This window comes from the organism of the source record quoted next, unplaced genomic scaffold, assembly GCF_019419815.1.
Source record: "Pyrus x bretschneideri cultivar Hongxiangsu unplaced genomic scaffold, Pyrus_bretschneideri_v1 Contig28, whole genome shotgun sequence".
NCBI lineage: Eukaryota > Viridiplantae > Streptophyta > Magnoliopsida > Rosales > Rosaceae > Pyrus > Pyrus x bretschneideri.
The window spans coordinates 3,293,319-3,305,345 of record NW_025999590.1 but is presented as its reverse complement, the minus strand read 5'-3'; positions in this window follow the sequence as shown (position 1 = coordinate 3,305,345).

The window sequence follows — 12,027 nt, the reverse complement described above, 5'->3', positions numbered from 1 at the left end:
CATAAAACCCTCTGGACGCCTCAACGCACTGTCGACCATGATCAACCATCCCTCTATTGAGCCAACACAATCCATCCTATTCATTGTACAATAAAAAATTGTATTTGGCCATGATCGTAGAAATTTATGATCTTTCCAATCACCTGGACTTAAAACGCGATGATCTCTGGTGGACATGGGATGAGAGCTTAACATAAGCCATGGAACTTGATCCTGAGCAAGGGGACGGCGCGACTGAATATTGCTTTTAATAATTGCTTGCCATGAACGGCATACTGCAGCACATCGAACGTAGTCTGATAAGCCCAGTCGCCGTAGAATCAGTTGCATAACATCTCCCGCGAGTTTATTGGACCAGGGGCTGCTGTCCTCTACTTTTGAGATGATCATTCTTCTTCTTCTACATATTATGAAGATAATCATTCTGAACTTCCGGCCAATGAAATCGAGAATGACCAACACAAACATTCTTGATAGGCGGTAGTATGTTAACATAGGTGGAAGAATTCTTTCAGGATATGCACGAATAAGTGCCAACGATCCAAAAAACACAGCGCAAAAGATTATGCCTTCCACGAAATTCACAGTTATAATCTTGTCACGCCTTTCTCTGCGGCACATAAAAAAACAGAAAATGGATTGTTAGGAACGGAATGTGTAAAGCTAGCCAGATTAAATGCAGGAACAAAAAATAATTCTCCTACAAAGCCACAATTAAGAACAAAGAATAATATAGTGATTTAGAGCACATTTGCATATACATATATTGCACATAAAACCTCCAATTGACGAAATATCTTTAGTTTGTTATTAAAATTGCAGACTTTGAAGCTTATTACCATCACGAATGATTTGCATATACATATATTGCACATAAAACCTCCAATTGACGAAATATCTTTAGTTTGTTATTAAAATTGCAGACTTTGAAGCTTATTACCATCACGAATGAAATATTTGTAGTTTCCAAATCAATTATCCACAAAGTAACATATGAGACATACATTAATACGTGATTATCAATCACAAGGGCAGTAACCGAGTGTGCATGTGATTACCTCATTTTTTCGTCAAGGTAGACCATCAGTAGGCGCCTCATCGTGAAAGTTTTGAAGAAACCCTAACTCGAGTAAGGCTCTGAAAGTTTTGAAGAAACCCTAACCGACCTAATTAATAAGGATCTTGACTTGCGTGTGCACCCCTGGTTGGAAATGAGCGAATTTATATATACATACCTGCTGTTCCAATGCTTTAAAGTCTTTATTGTTTATCTCTAATTTTTTGAAAGAGTCTTGGTCTTATCCTTGATCTCTAGTGAAGATAAGTATTATCACTACTTTGGTTGAATTTATCCAATAGAATTGCGTGTTATAATTTGAATTAAATAAATAATTACACGTGTTTGTGTTTTGAATACAACAGAATTGCTGTTGATTCTCTTTCCATAAACGTAGGAAGAGCAATCCCTATATACTGAAAAGAGGGAAAATGGTTTTGAAGAATCCCATTGAAGCATGACGGAAAACGAAGTCACAAGTCCTTTATGATGCATGGCTAGGATTTTATGAGATCACTTGAAAGGATTTTTAGGGTTCGCCTTCAGAGGATTTTTAGGGCTCGGCCGAGTAATATTCGGGATTTTAATTGATTATCAACCACAAGAGCAGTGACCGAGTGTGCCTGTGATTACCTTGTTCTGAAAGTTTTGAAGAAACCCTAACTAGCCTATGGCTCTTGACTTGCGTGTGTACCTCTGGTTGGGAAGGAGCGAATATATGCATAAATTGGGTTCTTATCTCTCATTTTCATTTCTCCTTAATTAAAATTAGGCTTCTCTCTCTCATTAATTTCCATTTCTCATTAATTGAAATTTGAAACCTGTCTGATTTCTGATTTTTCGATTTTATCAAGGTATTTTGACTTTTGTCCATGTCATTATTCTAATATTAAATTATTACATGTCATCGAATGTCAATTTCAAAAAATGAAAAACTTATTAATGATGTCTAGATATATCTTTTTAGAATTTTTCATATATTTTTGTTTTTAATTTGTACTCATTTTCAAATTTGTACCAATATTCTTTTTAATTTCAATTTGTACCCATAATTTTAAATTTAATATGTACTCATTTTTTCAATTTAATTTGTACCCATATTTCTTTGTATGTTTCATATATTTCTACTCTTAATTTGTACCCTTCTTCAAATTTGGACCAATATTCTTTTTAATTTCAATTTGTACCCATAGTTTTAAATTTAATATGTAACCATATTTTTTAATTTGATTTGTACCCATATTATTTTTGCTGAATATATTTACCCATGCTAATTACATGTACTTATTTTATGTTTTACAATATACAAATATTTATTTTTTAAGAAGCTATCTAGCTATATATCGAGAAGCAAATTAAAAATTTCTCTGAATTAACATGAATATTGTACATTAATCAATTTAATATATAAAACTGAATTCATTTCCTGGCTCGTAATCCTCAAAACAACGAATAATGACTTCATCTTTATTTACACAAAATTGCAACTGTATGTGTGACTTCGTAATAATGACTTCATCTTTCAATTATTTACAAAAAATTGCAATTGTATGTGCGCGCGCGCGTGTTGAGCAAAAGAAGTGGGATTTGGGAGGAGGGTATATGGCGAGTCAGGTGGGTATACTGAGGAGGAAAATGAGGGTGTGGGTTATGTTATGGTGAGGACTCTCACGCATTTTTCTCTGGTGAGGGTGTGAGTGTGTGAGTGGTTGGGTCATGGTGTTTAAGTGGGGGTGGGAGGGAAGGGAAGGGATCAGGATCCTCTCCTGATCTAAGGAGGAGGATTCTCATGATCAAGGAGTGTGGGCTGTTGGATGAAAATTCAACGGTTATAATTATTATAACTTTAAAAGGATCTCTTTGTTTGTAACCCTTGTATGAAAATCTAACAGTTCATATTTCTTGATCATGAGGATCCTCGTACAAGGATTAGGAGAGGATCCTGAAGAGGCTGGCCTTTCTGCTGGTTGCGTGGCGGGTTTTGTTGGAATTGACCAATTTAGCCTTGTTTTTGGACTGGTGTGGAAGACCAAGCAATGACCAAGTCAATTTAAAATTAGACATATACAATAATTTTGGTGACGCAGAAAATTACTGAAATATTGTGATGGTGTGTCGGCAACGCAGACCCAGCACTTAGAGAAATTTTTAGGTGTGCCGGGAACACCATGCCACGTGGTGTTCCCTCACACATAAAAATTTAGTTTTATTTATTTATTGAAATAAAAAATTGAAGTATATTCAAAATGTCAAATTTTTATGTGTGAGGGAACACCACGTGGCATGGTGTTCCCGGCACACCTAAAAATTTCTCCAGCACTTATCCCCCACAGTACACCCAGCACCGCACACCAAGCACGGCAACGCAGACGCAGCACGGAAGAGAGATACCCACTGAAATCCTGCGGATTTTAGCACCCGCGAGGCGACAGAGACGCGCCGCACCCGCCGGCTTGCTGTCTCGTGTTGTCAGCTGCACCATGAAAGCGACGGCTAACCCACTCGGGGCGAGAAAGGGCTCGACAGGTGGAGTTGTACGGCGGATCCGTTTCCGGAAATGTGAGAGCATGCGAATGTCGTGTCGTTTGGTGGCAAATGCCAAATGGGAGTTTAAAAGAGCGGGACCCGTCATGTCAGATAATTCTGGAGCACGAAATTTTTGACCCTTTGCCGGGTTTTGGAGTGGAAAGGAAGCAAACAGAGCCTATAGGAGGAACCAATTAATAAGCAACTCGAAATCGAGTTTATCGAAATAATAAATATCATACTATTCTCATATGACAAGTTTGGGATGCAACTGTAACACAAAATTCAGTCTTTGACCCGTCAAGTCAGAGACAAAAATGGTGTCGTTCGGATTCGAAGTAAAAAACTGAGATCCGTTTGCTTTGGTCCAGCTCACCCCGCCAGTTTCATAAAACAAGGTTGATGTTTTTCATTTTTGTTAATAAAGTTAGCCGAGTGTAACAAGGGGAACTAGTTTTTTGAATTTGTCACATCATTTGGTATTCAAAGCTATGGAACTAAAATTGTGAACCTAGATTGTTCCAAGAATACATGAAGCAACAATTAAGCTTAGACGGGCTTGACCTCAACGACCCGAAGACATAACGGTTTGCCTAAATTCAAGGATTCAATTCAACCAACGATGGACTTGTAGCTTATTTAATTAAGTACTCAGCATCTTGAGTTTGATTCTCACCCTTAAATATCGCCCGTCTCGATCTCTATCTCTCCCTCTCCCTCTCATCCATGGCTGCTGAATAATTGTTGGAAGATATTGAGACGTAAAGAAAAGAGGGGAAGTGAAACATATAGGAAACTTCCATGTAAAACAAAATAAAATTATATTATCAATTTTAACTTTGAGTTTTATATTACGACCATGGGATTTTTATCAAACGGATAAGAACAGAAGCTCAAGTAAGTGTCTGAGGAAGAAAATTAGGACTAAACAATTCTTTCCCTATATGGTATTCGTTGACCACAATCAATCTTCAATGTTTCACACGGCAATGTCCTCTGTTCAATTTTTTACGCTGGTGCATCACACAATAGTGACTATAGAGGTTAAAATACCTCTGTGAGTATTTTCGGCCTCAAAAAATGTAGACTGCCTTGACGAAGAAACCAAATGCTTCATTTGAAAAATAAAATAAAAATAGTAGAATTTTTAATTTTCCTATTTATGTCCCATCCTCTAATATATGAATATATATTTACGCAAAATATCATTATACCCTTGCATTCCTTTTGCAATCAACTTTATACATTTTATGGATACTATTACTGTTTTTGTCCATGTAGTCATGCAAGTATGTAGACAAGCTAGATTTTTAAACTCGGTCACGTATATACATTTTACGCAAAATGTTACTATTTTTATTCATGTAGCTAGTGTGCATTACAAGTTAGACTTTCAAAATTGTACATGTGCATGTTTTATTTGTGTCGTACAAGAATTATAAGACCGGTCATGCAAGTTGAATATTTAGATATGCTCTAAATTCACTTAACTTGTGGAAAGAAAAATTTAAACTCGAATATTCCAGACTCCTTTGCATAAACAGATATCATAAGACCGGCCATGAAAGTCGAAACAACATATTTTTGCGGGCAATATTAACACCAACATATCTACTATTCTTGCAAACCAAACACCAGCTTCTCCCTCACATTTGCCCGGCAGCTTGCTCTCCCACAATACAAACCAAAACAACGAAGCAGCCATCTACTGCTAGACCAAAAATTGTTGGAGCAAGATTGATGTTGTTATTGAAAACAGTTCCGCTAAAAGCTAAAAGGCAAACCCAAGCCAAATTCTCCCCAAAATTTAGCCCAGGGTTCAATGTGGGCCTCACCTAAATGAGTGAAACCCGGCGTCTGTGCGCCAATCCCCCCCTACCCACCTGACGTGCGCAACGCGCGACCCTTCAGATAGACAAGGCCCCACCCACGCGGGCATGTCAGCCACCTTTCCCAGGTGCCCCAACGGCTACTTTGGTCCGACAGTCGCGATCAACAGACCGTTGGTTGATCCAATAGCCTATATTCAAATTAATATTTTTTTTGTTTTTATATTTATATATTTATTGAATCTAACGACTGAGATCTTATATAATCAAATCTAATTGTAAAAAAAAAAAAAATCTAACGGCCCAAATTTAAATCTAATGACTAAAATAATTAAAAAAAATTATTTAACTCAAAATTCACCCAAAAACTTTATAAATACCTATGCATTTGTTCAAATATCCACACAAAACTCACTTTTCTCCTACAATTCTTCCAATTTTTCTTTCTACCATTTCCAAATTTTGTGTTTATACATCTCTATCATGATTTTCATATTCTTCCATAGTGTTTCATGAGTTTCATATATAGATTTAGTGATTTTTCAATATTTATCAGAATTTAAATATTTTTAGATTAAAATGTTCATAGAATTAATTTACGATAGTCAACATAATTTTTTTTTAAAGTAAATTTAAGAAAAAAATTAGCCTAAGTTCATTTTTTAATATTTTGGGGCTAAAAGCTAAATTTAAGAAAAAACAGTTGGAGTAGAAAAACTGTTTCTGGGCTAAAGTCTTCAGGTAGTTTTAGTATAATCGTTAGTTGATGATTGTATTAAGTGCATATAAGTATGAGAAGTAAACAATTTCATAAAACTAAAAATAAAAAACTAAATCTTTCCAACTAAAAAAGGGAAACAAAACAAAATTTAATTAAAATAACCAATCAAAGATCGGGTACAAACCATAAAGGTGCAGTATGCAACTGGGACAAAGAACGACTCTTAAGGGCAACTAAAATGCCTAATACTCTTATTTGTGAAGGAAAAAAACTCCATACTCACATTTGGATTCCGGTGAGTGGTAACATGGGTAATCAAATGCAAAATAAATATTGTTTCTTTCAACCTTCTGACCAGGGCTGGCCCTAAGAATTTGGGGGCCCTAGGCGAGTCTTCAAAGTAGGGCCCTAAAGTTCTCGGACCTCCAACTCTTTGTATATTGGTATGTAGTAAAAATAATTCACTAATTACATAAAAAGTCTATTTCTTCATCGAATATCATTAAAAATTAATATCAAAAGGAAAAAGATATACTAACATTACTTAATATTACATGTCATGTGCCCTTAGACGCAAATGCACTAAGTGTAAAAAGTAATAAAACTTGATTGACGAATATAATAATTCAACAACGCCAAGTGGTTCTCTTGTGTTCTTTCTAAAATCAACACACACTAGCGAATCAAATTTTAGAATAACCTAGTTTAAAAATAAATTATTGAAAAAGAAAATTTAAATTCAAAGTTATGGTTACCTCAAATTCCAATCTTCAGGACCAAGTGATAGTTGCTTAAACATTCAATAGAAATAGAAAGACTGGGAAGTTGAAAGACAAATGATTACAAAGTTATGATTATTTTAGTTTTTGTTATTTTTTTTGGGTTATTTTCAAAAGCAAAAGAAAAAAAAAATGCATTTGGACAATTGAGGCCATTAATTTCACTAGCCTCTTGTCACATGTGTAGGCGTGTGACAATTGGCCCTTGTTTGTTTTTTCTATTTATACAATTTTTATTTAAAATATTTTTGAAAATAAATAAGAATTTAAACATAAACCACCCACTAACACGATGTTTTGTTATTTTTTTTCTAAAGTTAAAATTTTGAATTTCATTCAAAATTAATATTTGTTCGTCGCCGAGTGTGCATGTGATTACCTTATTTTTTCGTCGCCGTAGTCCATCAGTAGGCGCCTCATCGTGAAAGTTTTGAAGAAACCCTAACTATTAAGGCTCTGAAAGTTTTAAAGAAACCCTAACCAACCTAATTAATAAGGATCTTGACTTGCGTGTGCACCCCTGGTTGGAAATGAGCGAATTTATATATACATACGTGTTGTTCCCATGTTTTAAAGTCTTTACATGTTTATCTCTAATTTTTTGATAGAGTCTTGGTCTTATCCTTGATCTCTAGTGAAGATAAGTATTATCACTAATTTGGTTTAATTTATCTGTTAGAATCACGTGTTATAATTTGAATTAAATAAATAACTATATTTATTTGTGTTTTGAATACAACAGAATTACCGTTGCGTTGATCGTGCTAGCTCTTTCTTACTAGTTCTTTTTATTTCTTTTTCATTAGTTTTTCCTTCCCCTTATGCTATTTCTTTTCTGCTATTTAAAAGGAGAAAAGAAATTTACGAGTCGTTTGATAACTATTTTGTTCTCAGTTTTAATTTTTGTTTTTATTTTTTGGGAAACTAAAAATTTGTTTGATAACTACTTTTAATTTTCAAAACCATGAAAACTAGTTTTTTGAATTTGTCGCATCATTTGATATTCAAAGCTATGAAACTAAAATTGTGAACCCATATTGTTCCAAGAATACATGAAGCAACAATTAAGCTTAGATGGGCTTGACCTCAACAACCCGAAGACATAACAGTTTGCCTAAATTCAAGCATTCAATTCAACCAACGATGGACTTGTAGCTTATTTAATGAAGTACTCAGCATCTTGAGTTTGATTCTCACCCTTAAATATCCCCCGTCTGGATCTCTATCTCTCCCTCTCATCCATGGTGCTGAATAATTGTTGGAGGATATTGAGACGTAAACAGCTCTGAAATGCTACATATGCTTTTCATATCAGTTTTTCTTCCACTTTTTAGAGTTATTTTACTAATTTTGAATAACACTCGTTTTCACGAACACCTAACTGCAAACGGAACTCAAATCGAAAGTTTAAAAGCACAATTATGCTTTAAACAGTGAAATTTTTAACTGTTGACTGATGGGACTAAAGACAAGTCTTTGTGCAGTGCGCGCCACTGCCCACGTCTTGTTTGTAAGCGCCACTGCCGGTCTGAAACCAGAGACATGCATGGCCAGACTTCATTTCTTTTCCATTTATTAATTACACTTTTTTCTCTCCTACTACCTTACTCTATCTCATTAATTACACTCTTGTCATCCGTCAAACATCATCCTTCACATCCCACCAACATCTCTCTCTCACCTCTCAAACTCTCTCCCGTAGATCTTTTACTCTCCATTTTCTCACTCAAACTCCCCGTTTCTGTGAATATTCTTAGCATGCATAGTTTTGATGAACAGATAGATATGATTCCTAATCCATCATGTTTTTTTGGGAAGTTGCCGGATTTTTTTTTAAAGTAAATTGTAATAATAATTCTTTAATTTTAATTAAATTAGAGTAATAATTTTTTAACTAAAAATCTATTACCATTGATTTCTCAATTTATCAAAATGTGTAGCTATAGTTATTTTCATCAATTTCGTCAAATTTTTTTTCAAAATAAATTATGTTAGAATAATCATTTATATAATAAGAGTCCTTCAACTCATCAAAGTGTGTAATTATGATCATTTTCGTCAACTACGTCAAAAATTTTGTCACATTGATATAATAAGGGTTCCTCAACTCATCAAAGTGTGTAATTATGATCATTTTCGTTAACTACGTCAAAAATTGTCACATTTATATAATAAGGGTTCCTCAACTCATCAAAGTGTGTAATTATGGTTATTTTCGTTAACTACGTCAAAAATTTTGTCAAAACGAGTTATGTTGGAATGATCATTACTACAATTACGTTAAAGTTAAGGGATCATTTCTCTAGTTAATTAAAGTTAAGGGACCAATGTTAATGAATTTTTAGTTGAGGGACCATAACTGCACGTTTTGATGAGTTCAGAGATCAATGGTAATGGATTTTTAGTTGATAAACTATTGCTCCAATTAAGTCAAAATTAAAGAACAATAGCTACAATTTACTTTTTTTTTTTTTTTTTTTTTTTTATAAGCTAAACCTTGCTGAATTGAAAGAGTTTCACGGTGTAAGACAATTTCTCACAGCCCCTGAACCACATAATTGAGTTTCAAACAAATCTACCTCTGTCTAGAAAGTCTGAATTTGGCATAGGCCATTTATTTTGCTAATTCCACCTGTCTTAGCCACATCGTAATCGGGTTCTTATGAATTGAATATGTCGAATTAATAGAAATATTTATGGGTTTTAAGATTATATTTTACAGAATATTATCGAACACGAATGCATGATATGCTTCTTTACCTTATTAAACTCTAATTTCTTTTTATCTTAATTTTTAAGATACAAGAGAGCCCTAATTTTTCTTATCTTTACTATCAGAATAAATACCGTTATTTTAGTATATTTTTATTTTCAAATTAATTTTATCAGAATAAAATTAATTGATAATGACAAAAAATTTAAGAATTGCAAATATGAATTATTTAGTTTATAAATTACAACTTGCATCTTTATTTTCTGTTTGAAAAGTATCAGGAAACTGTGATAAAGAAGATTAAGAATCCACGGACCGATTTTTTATTTTTAGATATTTGTTTTCACGCAATTCGCAGAATGTATCTGAAATTGGTTGAAGATTAAATGTACTGCCACTATAATTTATGCTGTCGGTAGCATTGAACCTAACGACAACCCAAACTATAGGGGTAAAAAAAATAATTTAAACCAAATTTAAGTAATGTTCAGCGAATTGTGTAGGCACGTATACCTAAAAATGAAAAAATAATCAGCAGATTCTCAATTCTCTTAATTACAGTTTCCTGATAACTTTTTACACAAAATAAAAGAGATAAAAGTTGTCAAAGATAAACCAAGTAATCTATACTTGTAACATTTGACTTATTTACCATTATCAATTAATTTTATAAAATATACTAAACTAACGATATTTATTTCTAGGGTAAAGTCTAAAAAAAGTTATGAGTTCTAAGAAAAAAAGGGGAGGATACAGGAGATCGTCGTCTTTGTGATTTCCGGGCCATGACCTGTTTTGTAGCTGTTTGGACAAACAAAAAATGGAAATAGAAAAACAAAAAAACGTGTAGCCAACCTCCTCCTCCTCCCACCTCCTCTTCACACCTCAATTGGAAATTTGGATTTCAATTCAACTTTGTTTAAGTATATATGGTATTATTGTCTCCTTAAAAACATTGTTAAATTCAATCTCCGATTACGATTTTGACCGTTCTCCTATTACAATTTTATCCATTATAACACACATGATAACTTGGAGAGATTTTTGAAAATCTATCAAGAACAATGTTTGGTACAACAAAATGTATTAACTCAATTAGTTAGAAACATTAAAAAAAAAAAAAAAAATCTACTAATTGCATATAACATTTGGTGTAATGTATGTTTGTGTATTATGCTAAAGACCTATTGTATCAGAAAGATCAATCAATTCTAGAGCTTTCAATTTTCCTTTTCAATCTCTCTCTTGTTTCTCCCTATATCATATTCTTTTGAACTAATCTTTCATCTTTTGCAACATAGTTAACAGATCCTGACACACCCCGATCGAGATCAGGGCATGCTGGCCGTCACGTGAAAGTGACGTAACCATGTGCACAGTGCGGAAGCTAATAAAATAATAATAATAAAAGTTCGAATAAATAAAAACCAGCTTTACACAAAGTAAGAACATACATGTGCAAGCGTAAGTGTGAAAAGCAAAGTTCAGAGCTCGAAGACCTAATGCAGTCCGAGAGAAATAACACTACAAAAACACACCCAAAGGTGGTCTTACACTGGTGATAATCTGTCAGATATGCCGGAAAAATTCTCTGGGGAGCCACCAAAAGTGCTAGCCAACAAGAACCTGGAGGGGCGCAAAACAAAAAGTGTGAGTGGGCAAAAACAAAGTTTTTCAAAAACCATTTCATAAACAAAGTTCTAACCCCTCGCCGTAAAACCTGTATACTTCCCAGAAAAATAGAATATCTACATATATATAAATCATGCTCGGAAATATGCCATGTCAAATGTCTCTAAATAGAATGCAAGTACTCAGGAAATGTCAGATCAATGCCATGTAGTCTGTCAGCCGGAGTCACCTAACGTGACCTGTACGACTGAATCTAGAGCTCAAATCTCCATCTCACTAACTATACTTGCACACGAGTCGGAACCACCTAGAGTGATCTGTATGACAGGACTGAGTGTATAATAAGTACGCTCAAGTGATACGATCACATGAAGGCTGGGCGAATAATCGCGGGTCACCTACGAGTCGGAACCACCTAAAGTGGTATGTACGACAGGACTGTGCACCTAACTTGGATCCAAGATGAGCGTGTGGTGCGGAAGGTGAACATCACGTGAAGGACTGTGCCCAACTCTGGGCGGGAGCACTAACACCGGGGGTGCAGGTTATGAGCTCTCTAAGCATCTCAAACCACTACTGAACATAAACATAAATCATAACTCACCTGACACTTACCTGTGCGTCCGCAGCACCAAACATATATATACATATGCAACTAATAATGCGTAAATAAATGGCAAACAATAAGCATGGCATGTAAACATATAAACGTTTCATTTCACTTTTTGGGAAAAGCATAAGTGTATAGGTACATATGGAAAACCAAAAGC